The following is a 14,241-nucleotide window of genomic DNA, read 5'->3' as shown; positions in this document are numbered from 1 at the left end:
GATTATCGCGATTATCGTTACCGTATCTAGTGTTCATGTATCCATTATTCATTTCATTAGTATTGCTGTTATCGTGAATATTATCGCTAAACTTTTTCAATTGAATTCGTGATCCGTGGATTTCCAGCTTGTCATTTCCGATCGTTTTCACAATGTGCCGTAGGTTTGCGTTTAACATACGTTGTGATTTTGGTAGGTCGTGGTCAATAAAGACATCCCTGATATTTCTTGTGTCTTTTAGATTCCTCTTCACTTCCATGACTTTGCGCTTGTCCTCCGTACTTTCCAATTTTACTATAATGACACCCGGTTTGTTTTCGCGCATACTTTTCTTACGGTCAACTGACTGAATACGTATGTCTTTTAGTCGTAGTCCGTCCTTTAAAAGTCCGTTGACTTTGTTCATGACGTTTTCATTATCGCTTTCCGGTAAGTTACGGATGATGATGTTATTTCGTTGGTCATCAATATTTAGTCTCTCAATAAATCTCCAGGTCTTGATGGACTTACGGTAGAAATTTATAGATGTTTTTGGAATAAACTTATATCACTATTGGTAAATGTATTAAATACAGGATACGACAGAAACAGTCTTTCATATTCACAACGTACTAGTATATTAAGTTTGATATTTAAAAAGGGGGATCCATTACTTTTAGAAAACTATCGTCCAATATCACTTCTTAATATAGATTTTAAAATTTTGTCATATGTTCTTGCACAACGTTTAAAAAAGGTACTTCCAAAAATTATAAACGAGGATCAAACCGGTTATGTTAAAAATAGATTCATTGGGTTTAATCTGAGGCAAATCCAAGATGTAATAGACTACTCAGAAACATACAAAATAGAGGGAGCACTTGTATTTGTGGATTTTACAAAAGCATTTGATTCTTTAGAATGGGATTTTATGTTTGGAACTTTAAAACATTTTGGGTTTAATGAATCATTCATTAAGTGGGTTAAAACTATGTATACAGATGTTCAAACATGTGTTATGAACAATGGGTGGGTATCAGAAATTTTCACGGGGAATCCGGCAAGGCTGTCCTTTATCAGCATTATTGTTTGTTTTGGCTGTTGAAATTATGGCTCTCAAGTTAAGGAAAAGCAACGAAGTAAAAGGAATCACTATTAAGTTAGATGGGAAAAGTCACAGCATTAAAATTTCACAACTAGCAGATGACACAACATTATTTTGTAAAGATAAAAACGATGTTATATCTGCAATGAATATAATCGAAATTTTTGGCTCATTTTCAGGACTATTGGTAAATAGAAATAAAACAGAAGGATTGTGGATCGGGAAATTGAAATCATGTAAAGATAAAAGTGCGGGGATTAATTGGGGAGATAAACCCATTAAAGCATTAGGGGTGTTTTTTGGACATGATAAAGATGAATGCGAAAAATTAAATTGGAATTGTAAAATAGAGAAAATGATGAAATTATTCAAGACATGGGAAAAAAGGAATCTTTCAATTTTAGGGAAAATAATAATTATTAAAGCATTAATTTTGCCGTTATTTACGTTTTTGGGAAGTGTCTGCTTAACACCTGAAAACTATCTTAAAGAAATAGAAACAAGAAGCTTTAAATATATTTGGGATGGGAAGCCAGACAAAGTAAAAAGAAACCTGATAACACTTCCTTATGAAAAAGGAGGCCTACAAATGGTCGATTTTAAAAGTTATTTTATAGCGCTTAAAGCATAATGGGTATATAGACTAGTTAATGGTAAATTTGCCAACTGGAAGCTAATACCTTGTAAATATTTAAAAGTGTCTAATAATATTTTAGTTATATTTAATATGAATTTAAATGATATAAAACATTTAGAATATTTTAAACATGTTCCAGAATTTTATAGAGAAGTAATAAAGTCCTGGATTTTGACAGGGGGTGGGCAAACAAAACAAGCAGTGACATATGCTGATATAAGAAAACAAACAATTTGGGGAAATAAATTTATTGCATTTCATAAAAAACCAATTATATTTGAAAACTGGATTAAAAGTGATATAATATACTTGAATGACATTCTAGATGACACTATGTCACTATCAGAAAATTATATTTTGAACAAATTAAAGTGTAAAGTAAACTGGATTGCTGAATTTCATAAATTGAAACAATCCATTCCACAAAATTGGATTGACATGTATAGTTAAACAAGAAAATTCTGTCCAAAGTAAAGTAAATATCCAGAGAAATAAGATCACATGGAAAGATCGTTATTTTGAGACTACATTTTTTTCAAATAAAATGTTATATGACTCTCTGGTGAATAGTAAAAAAGAAACGTCAATAGGGATAAACAGATGGCTCAATATTTTACCATTGCAAGAAGAATCAAATATGAATTCATTATATAACTTTATTTTCAAATACTTAACTGAAAAAAAATTAAAAATATACAGATGGAAACTACTACAGTTTATTGTACTAACCAAAAAGCATTTATTACAATGGAAAATAACTAATAACAGTCTTTGCAATTTTTGTAACTTAGAAGAAGACTATGCTCATTATTTTTTCAATTGCTCTTATTTAACAAGATTTTGGCAACAATTTAACGAACTTTTAAAAAAGAGTAATTTTACATTTTTCAATAAAATTACAACACATGATATTTGTATTATGCGGGAACTTGGTCCCGTCTTTGTGATTCGTGTTGTGGTAGCAATACACAGTTAGGAATTTAGTTTCGCATTTTGGCCCCTGTGGATTTTTAAAATAGGAAAGTTATTGTGTAATAAAATTCATTTTTAGACAGATGAGTGCTAATTTAGCCTTCAAAGATGGTTTATAAGTTCATCAAGATGATTTTTTACATGTTTTATGGGCTGTTTTCTGTTTGACAATCCGTATTTTCATAGCTAGACCGGCCATCGGTCCAGAAATTAATGTACTGTTTACAAACACTCTTTTTCTACGCGAAGTTTTTGACGCAATTTTACAAAAAAATGAGATGAAAGACATATGATTTTCATTGGATTAGCTGAATGATATATGTGCACAGTTTCAGAAAAGGTATTACTTCAAGCGATTTAAATTCTACTTTTAGCCAAATTTTGGGGAAATATGTGACATCTTTCCCCCCCCTTTTTGCAATATTTTATAACAAACAAATGCAGATTGTTGCCATGGATACACCAAAAAGAAATTATATTTTACCATTTTATTTACTGGATATAAAATCTATGGAAGATTCTGATTACATACATATGCGCATATATGACACAAACAGTAAGCTTGATATTGCAAGAAAGCAATGAAAATGGGATGGTAAAATTCATAAGGGCAAATTTTAGTATTTTTTCCTAACTGTTTATTGCTACCTTATGGCATACTTACCAAGCTCAGAATTGTATAATTTAAGACTTTTCATGCCACAAATCTATTGATATTTAGATTTTAAATCAACTTCTGAGTAAATTAAGTGTTTAAGAATGACAATATATGTCAATTTTATTGTTTACAGTCCTTAGCAACCAAAATTAGACATTTTGACACAAGGCTTATATTTGTACTCTATCGGCTTAACTCTTGCTTCTGATGGATTGGGCTGCATGCAGTATCCTAAGTATTGAACGCGTTGGTTTTTTTCTTTCGAATATATCAAATTATTGTTTTTATCAAGATTTCATGTTACATTTTGGCATATATTAAATGTATAGTTAAATCAGATGTAAGAAATTGATTCCCTACACCAAGTTTTTTAATCAAGTCTTTGGTATGCAATAAGCATAAAGATTAACATTTTTATGCTTGAAATTGCTAAATTTTATACAATGTTGCATCATCAGAGATCTTATTAAGATATTCAACATTAAAAAACTGACAGTAGAGGTACAGTTTTTAAGATTTGGCTAAAAATTGAGGTAGAGACAAGATTTTACACTTTGACTTGGCACCTTTCTTTGTAATCAGTTATGTCGCGTTTCAGTGTCAACTGCTAACCTTCATAAAATATTCATTACTCAACCAATTTTCAAAAATAAAAAGCCATTTTACTCGTATTAGCTAGCAGAACTCAGAAAATAAGTTGAAAGGGAGAATTTGAAAAAAATATTTACTATTAAGGTAGCAATACACAGTTAGGAATTTAGTTTCGCATTTTGGCCCCTGTGGATTTTTAAAATAGGAAAGTTATTGTGTAATAAAATTCATTTTTAGACAGATGAGTGCTAATTTAGCCTTCAAAGATGGTTTATAAGTTCATCAAGATGATTTTTTACATGTTTTATGGGCTGTTTTCTGTTTGACAATCCGTATTTTCATAGCTAGACCGGCCATCGGTCCAGAAATTAATGTACTGTTTACAAACACTCTTTTTCTACGCGAAGTTTTTGACGCAATTTTACAAAAAAATGAGATGAAAGACATATGATTTTCATTGGATTAGCTGAATGATATATGTGCACAGTTTCAGAAAAGGTATTACTTCAAGCGATTGAAATTCTACTTTTAGCCAAATTTTGGGGAAATATGTGACATCTTTCCCCCCCCTTTTTGCAATATTTTATAACAAACAAATGCAGATTGTTGCCATGGATACACCAAAAAGAAATTATATTTTACCATTTTATTTACTGGATATAAAATCTATGGAAGATTCTGATTACATACATATGCGCATATATGACACAAACAGTAAGCTTGATATTGCAAGAAAGCAATGAAAATGGGATGGTAAAATTCATAAGGGCAAATTTTAGTATTTTTTCCTAACTGTTTATTGCTACCTGTAGTCTTTCTTTCATGGTTTTATCGATTCTTTTTGCGGGGAACTGCTCACATAGATGTTACATTGTTTGGGAACTAGCTTGGACTCGGCATGACAACGGGACCTTTAAAAGACAATCCAGTCTGCTAACTACATTTTATTCTGGTTCACAGTCTAGTCATATATTTACAATAGTTACAATAAAGATTACATAACTTTTCCATCATAGTTATACATCAAATATTTCGCGATATCAATCGAACAATAATACAAAACCCGACAATAGTATACGCGCCATAAATGAACAGTCGTGTAATCAGTTATCTCCCCTTATTTCGTTTACTTTTAATATTCAATCAAATATCAAATTAAGAATTGTATTTTCAAAAGTTATCTATACGAATAAGTTAATTCCTTTTTTATATGTTAAGAATATTTTATACAAATCATTTACCTAAATTTTATCTCAAACTTTGCCTCTTATTTATTTAAACTGTACCACGATTTTACTTGTGAATGTGATTAAAATTACTTTACTGGAAAACATCTTTTAATTCTTTAAGCTCGTTTCTGCTAAAATTTATAAGATAAACTATTAAACAAATCTAACATTTTTACTAACCTTTAAAAGACAATCCAGTCTGCTAACTACATTTTATTCTGGTTCACAGTCTAGTGAACCAAATAGTTTTGCACGACTTTATATAGCAGACTGGACTTAATTTGACACGTAATATGTTTGTTACTCATTACAACAGCTTTCTCTGATCTCTTTTAATAAACAATGGATTTCGTCGGTTAAAGGCATAATTACTTAATCTTAATTGTTAAAGTCTATTAATTTTAAAAGTATATACAATTATCTTTACGCCTTCGAAGCTGACACATTTATCAATTAGCTGGGGGACATTTTTGAGACAACGTTATCAAATATGCTTAAAAGATTAAATACTTTACATTTATATTTTTAGGAAATTGTTCTATAAACAAGTTAAACTTTCTTTAATTTATTTTATTTACGTTTATTTTTCTGTCATTTAATTTTACAATTAAATGACAAATATTCTCTTTAACTTCTGTGTAATTCTTCCATTATTCACGAATGCTTTACTTGTAATTTATTAATAAATATTATCTTTAAATATCACGCATTTTTGCATCATTATATTTGGATACAAAATTACAGACAGCAAGTATTACCCGATAAATTTTTTGACTACAATTATTAGTTTTTCAATATACAAGTCGTACTATGTATCTGAACAGAAAACAAAAAACATAGACGTATTCAGAATTTTTATTAACGAATACACAAAGAGAGTAGATACCAATTTTAATGGACATAAGGCAATAAGTCCAATGTTACTTTCAATAAAAAGACACATAGTCAATGAATAATATTTTTAAATTGTTAATATAGAGATTTGTAAAAAATGTATGTCAATTAATTTAATCAGCTGACTATTCCCTGGGTAGTCAGTGGATTGTAACAGGGTACGTCAAGAGAAGCTTGGAATCTTGATGGTTTATGTAACAATCAATATTTGATGAATAAAATTATTATGTAGTTAAAAAAAAAAAAAAAAAAAAAAAAGCAATAACGTACTGCTTCTTAATGTGATAGATTATGCCGCAATAGAAGGACCATACACAACCTAACCCTAAGTTATCCTGTGTACACAGTGATAATCTAAAACTTGCTTCTTAAACTAGGGGACTCCAACAGGTGTTTTTTAATAATATTTATGTTTCGGCGTTGATTTAAAATTTATTTCAGACTGATATAGTTACGTAAATATGAATTCAGATCAACAAATCAATCGTGTGTCCGATTCGCACTTTGATCATACTGACAGTTTAATAAAAGAAAAAGAGAAAGAAAAAAATCTTTAAAAGGAAATCGGGAGACAAAATTATGTTTCACAAGAGACATCAACAGTTCAATGCACAAATAAACGCCTAAAGAGCGACACGACATTATAGAAAACAAAAGAAACCAAAAAAAGGGTAGTTTGCTGGTAACGTTTGTGTAATCAATAACAATATCTTGAAAATTCCGATATATAACTGATTGCACCACGTTATCCCTTCATTTGTTCATAGTAATATATTTGAAATAAAATTGACTGCGGTGCACTCGATATGGTTCAACGCGAACCTATACACAGCATTACGAAATCTGTAGGGCTTTATCTTTATAGTAAGACACACAATTGCAGGATAAAACCGCATATAGTGTTGTGACTGCTGCATATATTATTTCGACAAATGCATATGATGTGGTAACCACTGCATATAAGACTGATCATCAACATAAGGCAGTCATGGAGTATCATGTATTGGGTGCTGAAACTTTGGTAACCTTGATATTAGTCAAACAGTATTGAATTGTGAAAACCAAGTTGCACAATCAAAAGATACATCGGAACTAAACAAAGTTATTTTAAAAACATATGATACTAAACCCTTAACGGGAAGGATTGTGCCTGATATTCGTATGATGAAATCACAATCTTTCAATCAGTTTAATGGAAGTCTGGAGCTGGCATGTCAGTTAACTGCTATTCTAATATGACGTCCTTATTACGCTTTGTAAAGGTGTAATACCACCATTAATTTTCCCCTATTAGTCTTTGTTAAATATGCACTTTCCAAAAAAATGTGCAGAATGTTTCAAATAAAGAAATACTTGGCATGAGTGAAGTTTTATCCTGTCCAGTTCTATAGAAAAAATTTCACATAACATTTCATTGCATATAAGAAAATAACCATCATTGGAAGTTAGTTAACCAATCAAATTTCTCCCCTTATTCTATCTGTGTACAAGGTTTAGTCACCATGTAACCTCAAGATTGCAAAATTTTCTATAGAAATCACAAATAAAAAATAATGGTGTTTTGAAATACCCCAGACATATGTTTATGACACAGAAATAGTTTTACTGCAATAAAATGTAGGATTAATTACCTACAACGGTCAAATTCAAGGGAATATTTTTTTAGACCTACTGACGTACCATGATTTGGTGGTATTACACCTAAACAAAGCCGTGTTCTAATGAGCATAAAAATATGTTTGACACATGCGCACGGTCTTACTGTGTATATTAAAGTTATTTCCATCGTTATCCTTTATAATGTATACATTTAAGCAGCTAGCATAAATTTTTATTATATATTTTTATAAAACAACATATATTTACCCTGCTCATAGTTGTTAAACTTATCAAATATGAAATGTAATGCACAGAATCCTCAGGGAGGAAACTTGAAAAGCCAAATATTTTTACGGTATTTTCGTACGCTTCGACCTATAAAAATACTGTATTTGTCCTATTAGAATCGAAATAGTTCCTTCGTGTCATGCTCAATGCTCATTTTAACATGGGTAGGCATTATATTTGACCACATTTTACACCTCGCTAACGCTCAGTGTAAAATATCGACAAATATAATGCCTACCCATGTTAAAATGAGCATAGAGCATGACACGAAGGTCAGTTGTCTGTTGTTATTTATGTATTATTGACATTTTGTTTATTTTCTTTGGTTACATCTTCTGACATCAGACTCGGACTTCTTTTGAACTGAATTTTAATATACGTTTACTTTTCTACATTGGCTAGAGGTATAGGGGGAGGGGGAGATCTCATGTTTAACCTCGCCGCATTTTTGCGCCTGTCCTAAGTCAGGAGTCTCTGGCCTTTGTTAGTCTTGTATTATTTTAATTTTAGTTTCTTGTGTACAATTTGGAAATTAGTATGGCGTTAATTATCACTGAACTAGTATTTATTTGTTGAGGGGCCAGCTGAAAGACGTTTCCGGGTGTGGGAATTTCTCGCTACATTGAAGATCTGTTGGTGACCTTCTTCTGTTGTTTTTTCTATGGTCGGGTTGTTGTCTCTTTGATACATTCCCCATTTCCATTCTCAATTTTATCAACTAAAGTATTTTGAAATATGGCTTATTTCGAAAGAATTTTTTTTATCAGAAGGCATCGAAGGGATATCAATTTAGCCGCTAAATGTTTTTCCTATCCGAAAAAGGGTTTCTTATGGAATCGTTCCCGATAAATATGAGCTTTTTGCTTTCGTACAAGAAGTATATTTTTCAGCAGATCCAATATTTGGTATCACTCCGTCATGTTTGCCACTAGCCAAAAATAATGAAACATGGATTTCTTACAAAATGTCACAAACAATTCCGGGGCGTAGCTAGAAAGAAACAATGTGCAAGCAACTCCCGCCGAGCCGAGCGAGGCGAAAAATTTTTGGGACTCTTTCATGCAGAAAAATGGGTTTTTTTTCGGTTTTCGGTTATGGGACAGTTGAAAGAGGAGCTACATGTAGATAGGACTTATAAACAATTTATGAATGTAAAACTATTAATAAAGCTTCTGAATAGAGTAATTCATGGTTAATTGAAAACATAAACTACACATTTTTCTGATGCAGAATTTACTCAAAATTGTCCAAAATCTGCTCTTCGGGTCTAGACACAAAAGGACTTCTCTATTTTTATGTCAATATTTACATTGAAATCCCGATGAATATGCAGTAATGCTAGCGATGAAAACCAGTAGTTGTGCATTGTTGATCGTACATTTGATTTCAACAGACGTAGTACACTGATAGATCTCCACGTCTCATGTCTCAGACAATGTTGAGATTTGTTAGTTTGTTATATTTCCTACAACACGAAGAAGCAGATACTGCACAAAGAAGCGATTTTCTGATAATACCAGACGCGACTACACTCTCCAGTTCCATTATCATATGGTCTATAAACGCAAAATATAATGAGACTTTCCAATACTGTTTTGGCGTGTTTGCAGAGTGATTGTCTCTGGTAGTTTTTCGAACACATCGCCGTGTCATATTTTCAACGATATCGAATGGATCCCGATTGGTACATCTCATTCCAAACAGATAAAACGTACTCTGTAAAATGTGCTCCGAAATTACATGTTTTAGACTGAGTATAACAAATTCAAATCTTGTAAACGATACAAGTTACTGTCCGATTTTGTTATGATCTCCAAGAGAACTTCTTTTTTGAAACCAAATGCCGCTATTCAATATATTACATTTCATCAATCAAAAAAGTGACAACATATGTGTTTCCTTTAAACATTATGAAATTTAGTCCTGGTATCTATGATGAGTTTATTTAATTTATAAATGTTTATTTTGCAACTTTATTTTTCATGTCAAATCGATGTGCACGCACTTGCGTGTTGGCGTATAGGGAGCTACGCGCCTGAGTGAGTAGTGAATTCATTGGATCCGGACTCTTGTCGTTGGTTTTCAAAGTTAAAATTACCTAAAGAAAAAAAGATGTTTGCACTGGAAATGTTTTTTATCCGTTCGAAGGTGACTTTCATACAAAATTGATGAAATGGGTAAAAAGGTTTTTCAAAACTATACGAAAAATAAAGGCAACAGTAGTATACCGCTGTTTCAAAACTCATAAATCCATGGACAAAAAACAAAATCGGGGTATCAAACTAAAACCGAGGGAAACGCATTAAATATAAGAGGAGAACAACGACATAACACCGAAACGTAACACACACAGAAACGGACCAAGCATCTGTGGAATATTTACTGGCCACGACGACGAGTGTCCAAGTAACGGCAAAATCTCAATTTTTTTAATGAATCATGCCTTGCACCTTTGAAATATGAAATCTGCCATCTGTGCGACACATATAAAATATTTAGATTGATAAGTAACTCTTTCACTTTATTTTACTCGGAATCTTGCATTAAGCCTAATTCTATGATATGAATTTAGTTGTATATGAAACATACGAAAATAGGCTATCAGAAGGTTGTTTTCAACATTGAAATCTGCGACACGGAAAACATTTGTGTTCTGTTATTTGCGGAATTTGATAATGACGTTATTTTTTTTTTGTAGTTTCCATTATTTAGGCCATATACGTATAGTGTCTTGAAATATGAAATTTATTTGTATGAGGCTTAGAAACGGGGGAAATACGAGGTTCCAAATATTATCCAGTTGTTATCTGTTAGAAATATCAAAGAATTGAATAACTTAGGTATATTTCTAAAATCTGCAGAAAAACTTAGAATTTAATTGCAGTAAATTATATTTTTGTTCTCACTTTATTTAAGTATTATATCATTCTCCGCTCGTATTTTGTATTTTATATTATGTATTATGTATTATGTATTATGTATTATATGTTCTTTCATGCACACCTTAAATTTATATATATTATATATTTCTTGTGAAATTCTTACATCGGTGTAAAATTGTGTATATGTATCCTATAAGCTGTATTGCTTTCGGAATAAAGTATTATTATTATGTGGTAGAGACGATTTTCATTGATTTTATTATTTTAATCACTTCTCTGTATAGTTTATCATTATTACTTATTGACCAGTTTATCTATGTATTATTTAATCATTAGAGTATTTAGTATTAATCAGCTATGCTTGACCGCACAGTGGTAACTGTTTCTACCTATACAATTTAGGGAGAGATCCATTTGCGCCAAAAATGCGTCCTTTTGCGCCACAACTTTTTTTCTCTAATGCTACGTTTGCGCCACATGTTTTAAAATTGCATGGTATCGTTTGCGCCAAAAATAAAACATACAAATGCGTCAATTAGAAGTAAAATGACTTCCCTACTACTTTATTTGGACTTGGAACCGGCAGGTTACACGACAAATGTTTCCTTTTCTGAAATATATCTTCTTAGCTGCTGCATGGGTACTGCCAAATTTAATGTATATAGTAGCTGGTAACTTCACTTTATTGTAAAAAAAACCCCACACACATTGGAGGCTGAAATGCTTAAGACAGTCCATAATAATACCTAATAATAAAAAAGCCCATACGCATGGTGGGAACACAGCACTGTGTCATCAACATATGTAGCTTAAACATAATCAGCAAATATTAAGCTTCTATTTTCTTCTATTTTGGCATATCTTTATTAAATATTCAGCAAAGCAATAAGTTCTTTTCTCTCTCTGCACATTGACTGTCTAATGCGTCTTAAATAATTTCTCTCCAGATGATCATCTTTATGGTGAAATATCTCCGAACATATGGTACTTTTAAAGTAAAAAATAAGAATAAATATATATCAATCATTAATATTTATAATAAATATGTGTACAGGTAAATTGGCGCAAATGAGTTCCGAATATTGGCGCAATTGATACATTTGAAAAACAAAATTTGGCGCAAATGATACCCATGTAAAACAGTTATTGGCGCAAAAGGACTGCTGCCACAATTTATATATCATTAGTTAGAGAGCTCAGGTGAATTTCTCTGGGGTCAGAATTATCTGTGTTCTCATTGGTTAATTGGGATATACCCCCAGATTTGAAATGGGTATTGTTTGAGAAAAATGAAGAATTTATATTTACTTTAGTTTGTGTTATTTCTATATTGTTTGGAATGGAATGATATTTCATTGATAGTCATTTGCAGTATTTTGGACATATGGAATTTAGTATATTCACTTTATAAGGTAAGAATGCACTTTATTTACTTTGAGTAGAATGAGAGATGAATGAATTGTATGGAACGCTGTAAGCCCTATTTGGTAGGTATAACCCTATATCCCTATATTATGTAAATGTGTGTAAAAGAGATGATTCCGAGTATGAGTTATATGAAAGCGTAGTTTGCAAGTAGGGAGGTAGATTTTTGAATGATTCTGAGAATGACCTTTGACCCTTATGTCATGAGTCTTATACGTCACATTGCTTTATACTGATACTACGTCATAGCCTGTAATTTTAATATATGATAATCAAGTTTATATTACTATTGTGATTGATTATTAAAAACATTGTAATGCTTTGATTATATGGAACTGAAATGTGTATTTGAATACTTATTGTGTTGTACATTGCTTGTAGGACCCATTGATCATACAGACATATATTTGATGTTAGAAGTAGAGCATTGGTTATAATGCTAATGTAGTGCTGTTGATGTTATAGCCTGATTCCATAAATCGGTAAGCTTATCTTGATCTCTATTGATATACGTATTATTGATATACTATGGTACCTTGATATATGTTAATAGAATGTTTGATAGTTAATATATTCAAATGTAGATCATATACTTATTACTACGTTTACGTTCGTTATGGCTATGATATTTTAACTTTGCATTTATTAAATGACGTCAGCCTTTATAAATGCAATATGTGATTACTTCATATGTAACTGTGATAGTTAATAACTTTATTATATATTTGTTATTATTATTTCAGGGCTGTATTTATTATATTTCCTGAATATTAATAAAGTATGAAGAACCCTAAACAGAGTGTTGTTATACGAGCCTTAAAACCACCCTGTTATAATTATAGGAAACTTGTATTATCACTCGATACAACACGGACGCACTCGAATAAGCCCGCACTGCTCTCGAAAAAAAAACGAACGCATAGAACTGAATTTAGTCCCAAAATATTGTGTTCAGTGCAATAACAAGAATTTTTGTAAAGTGTCTGTATTTCTAAGGATATAAGGATTTTATGTATGCATTTCCATCTAAACTTGCATTGGTATGTGTATAAAATTGGCTTTATTCTGGGTTTTTTGGGGGGATTAAAGCATTGTAAGGCTAAATTAAACTAAATTCAATTACTAGTATTCAGGTTGTCCAAACATTGAACCAAGATATTTCTGTTAAAAACAGTTAGGTAAACCCACTAGTGTATCTTCCGAAACTAGGATCCAGATTAATAAATCAAAATAAAATTTAAAGAGTGTTTATAAAAAAAACATCGATATTAATTTGAATATTTGTTAGTTAGATAACACCAAAACGACGATATAGGGAAAAGCCATAGTGTCATTTTTTTAGTTTCACTATTCACCGCTTCAACTTGAAAAATGAAACATAAACTATTTAAATATTCAAGTTCTTTATCACTTAACATTGAATATTGAATATTGAACTATTTCATTATTCATTATTGAATAGAGGATAACGAAAAAAGGTAATGGACGTATTTCAGCGTGGTATTTTTTTTTTATTTTAATATTTAACATATTTTATTAATAATCACCTGTTACATCAACCCTCAGTTAACCAGGGAACAACTAAGGGGGCCCCATTTTTACAGACTCATTTGTCGGGGAAAAAGCAAATGAGAAAAAAAAACTCCCACTATAAATTATTAACATCCACCTCTATAAATATTATCTATCCTTGTACAAATGTACCTGTACATGTAATCCTTATCGATCTATATATCTATACCTCTCACCATATATAATTATTTGAATAAAGTATGTTTTCAGCGTGGTATTAAAAACTTTGAATAAATGATAATGTTGTTTATGTACACATTTCCTGCAAAAATTGTCCCTCATTTGTATAGTTTAATTTGTTAACATCTCTGTTAAGCGTGTTTTAATGTGCTTATTTACAGAAAACGTGGTCTTTCGACTTCATTTACAGGTTAAATAGATATCATTCTTTTTACTTTTAAATGGAAATT

At 31.1% G+C, this 14,241-nt stretch overlaps 1 protein-coding gene and 1 long non-coding RNA gene across 2 annotated transcripts in view; one reads left to right on the top strand and one right to left on the bottom strand.

Moving 5' to 3' along the window:
- Positions 1-14,241, bottom strand: part of LOC139517441 (alpha-2A adrenergic receptor-like) — a 541,200-nt gene that overhangs the window by 35,089 nt on the left and 491,870 nt on the right. The gene's annotated exons all lie outside the window — the stretch shown is intronic.
- LOC139514946 (uncharacterized) lies at positions 12,099-13,094 on the top strand. The gene is made up of 3 exons (XR_011662763.1): positions 12,099-12,246; positions 12,641-12,741; positions 13,003-13,094. It is a non-coding gene; the product is annotated as an uncharacterized lncRNA (long non-coding RNA).

The sequence above is a fragment of the Mytilus edulis genome, chromosome 3 (genome assembly GCF_963676685.1).
Source record: "Mytilus edulis chromosome 3, xbMytEdul2.2, whole genome shotgun sequence".
Lineage (NCBI taxonomy): Eukaryota > Metazoa > Mollusca > Bivalvia > Mytilida > Mytilidae > Mytilus > Mytilus edulis.
The sequence above is the reverse complement of the archived record's forward strand: the minus strand, read 5'-3'. Positions and strand labels throughout refer to the sequence as shown.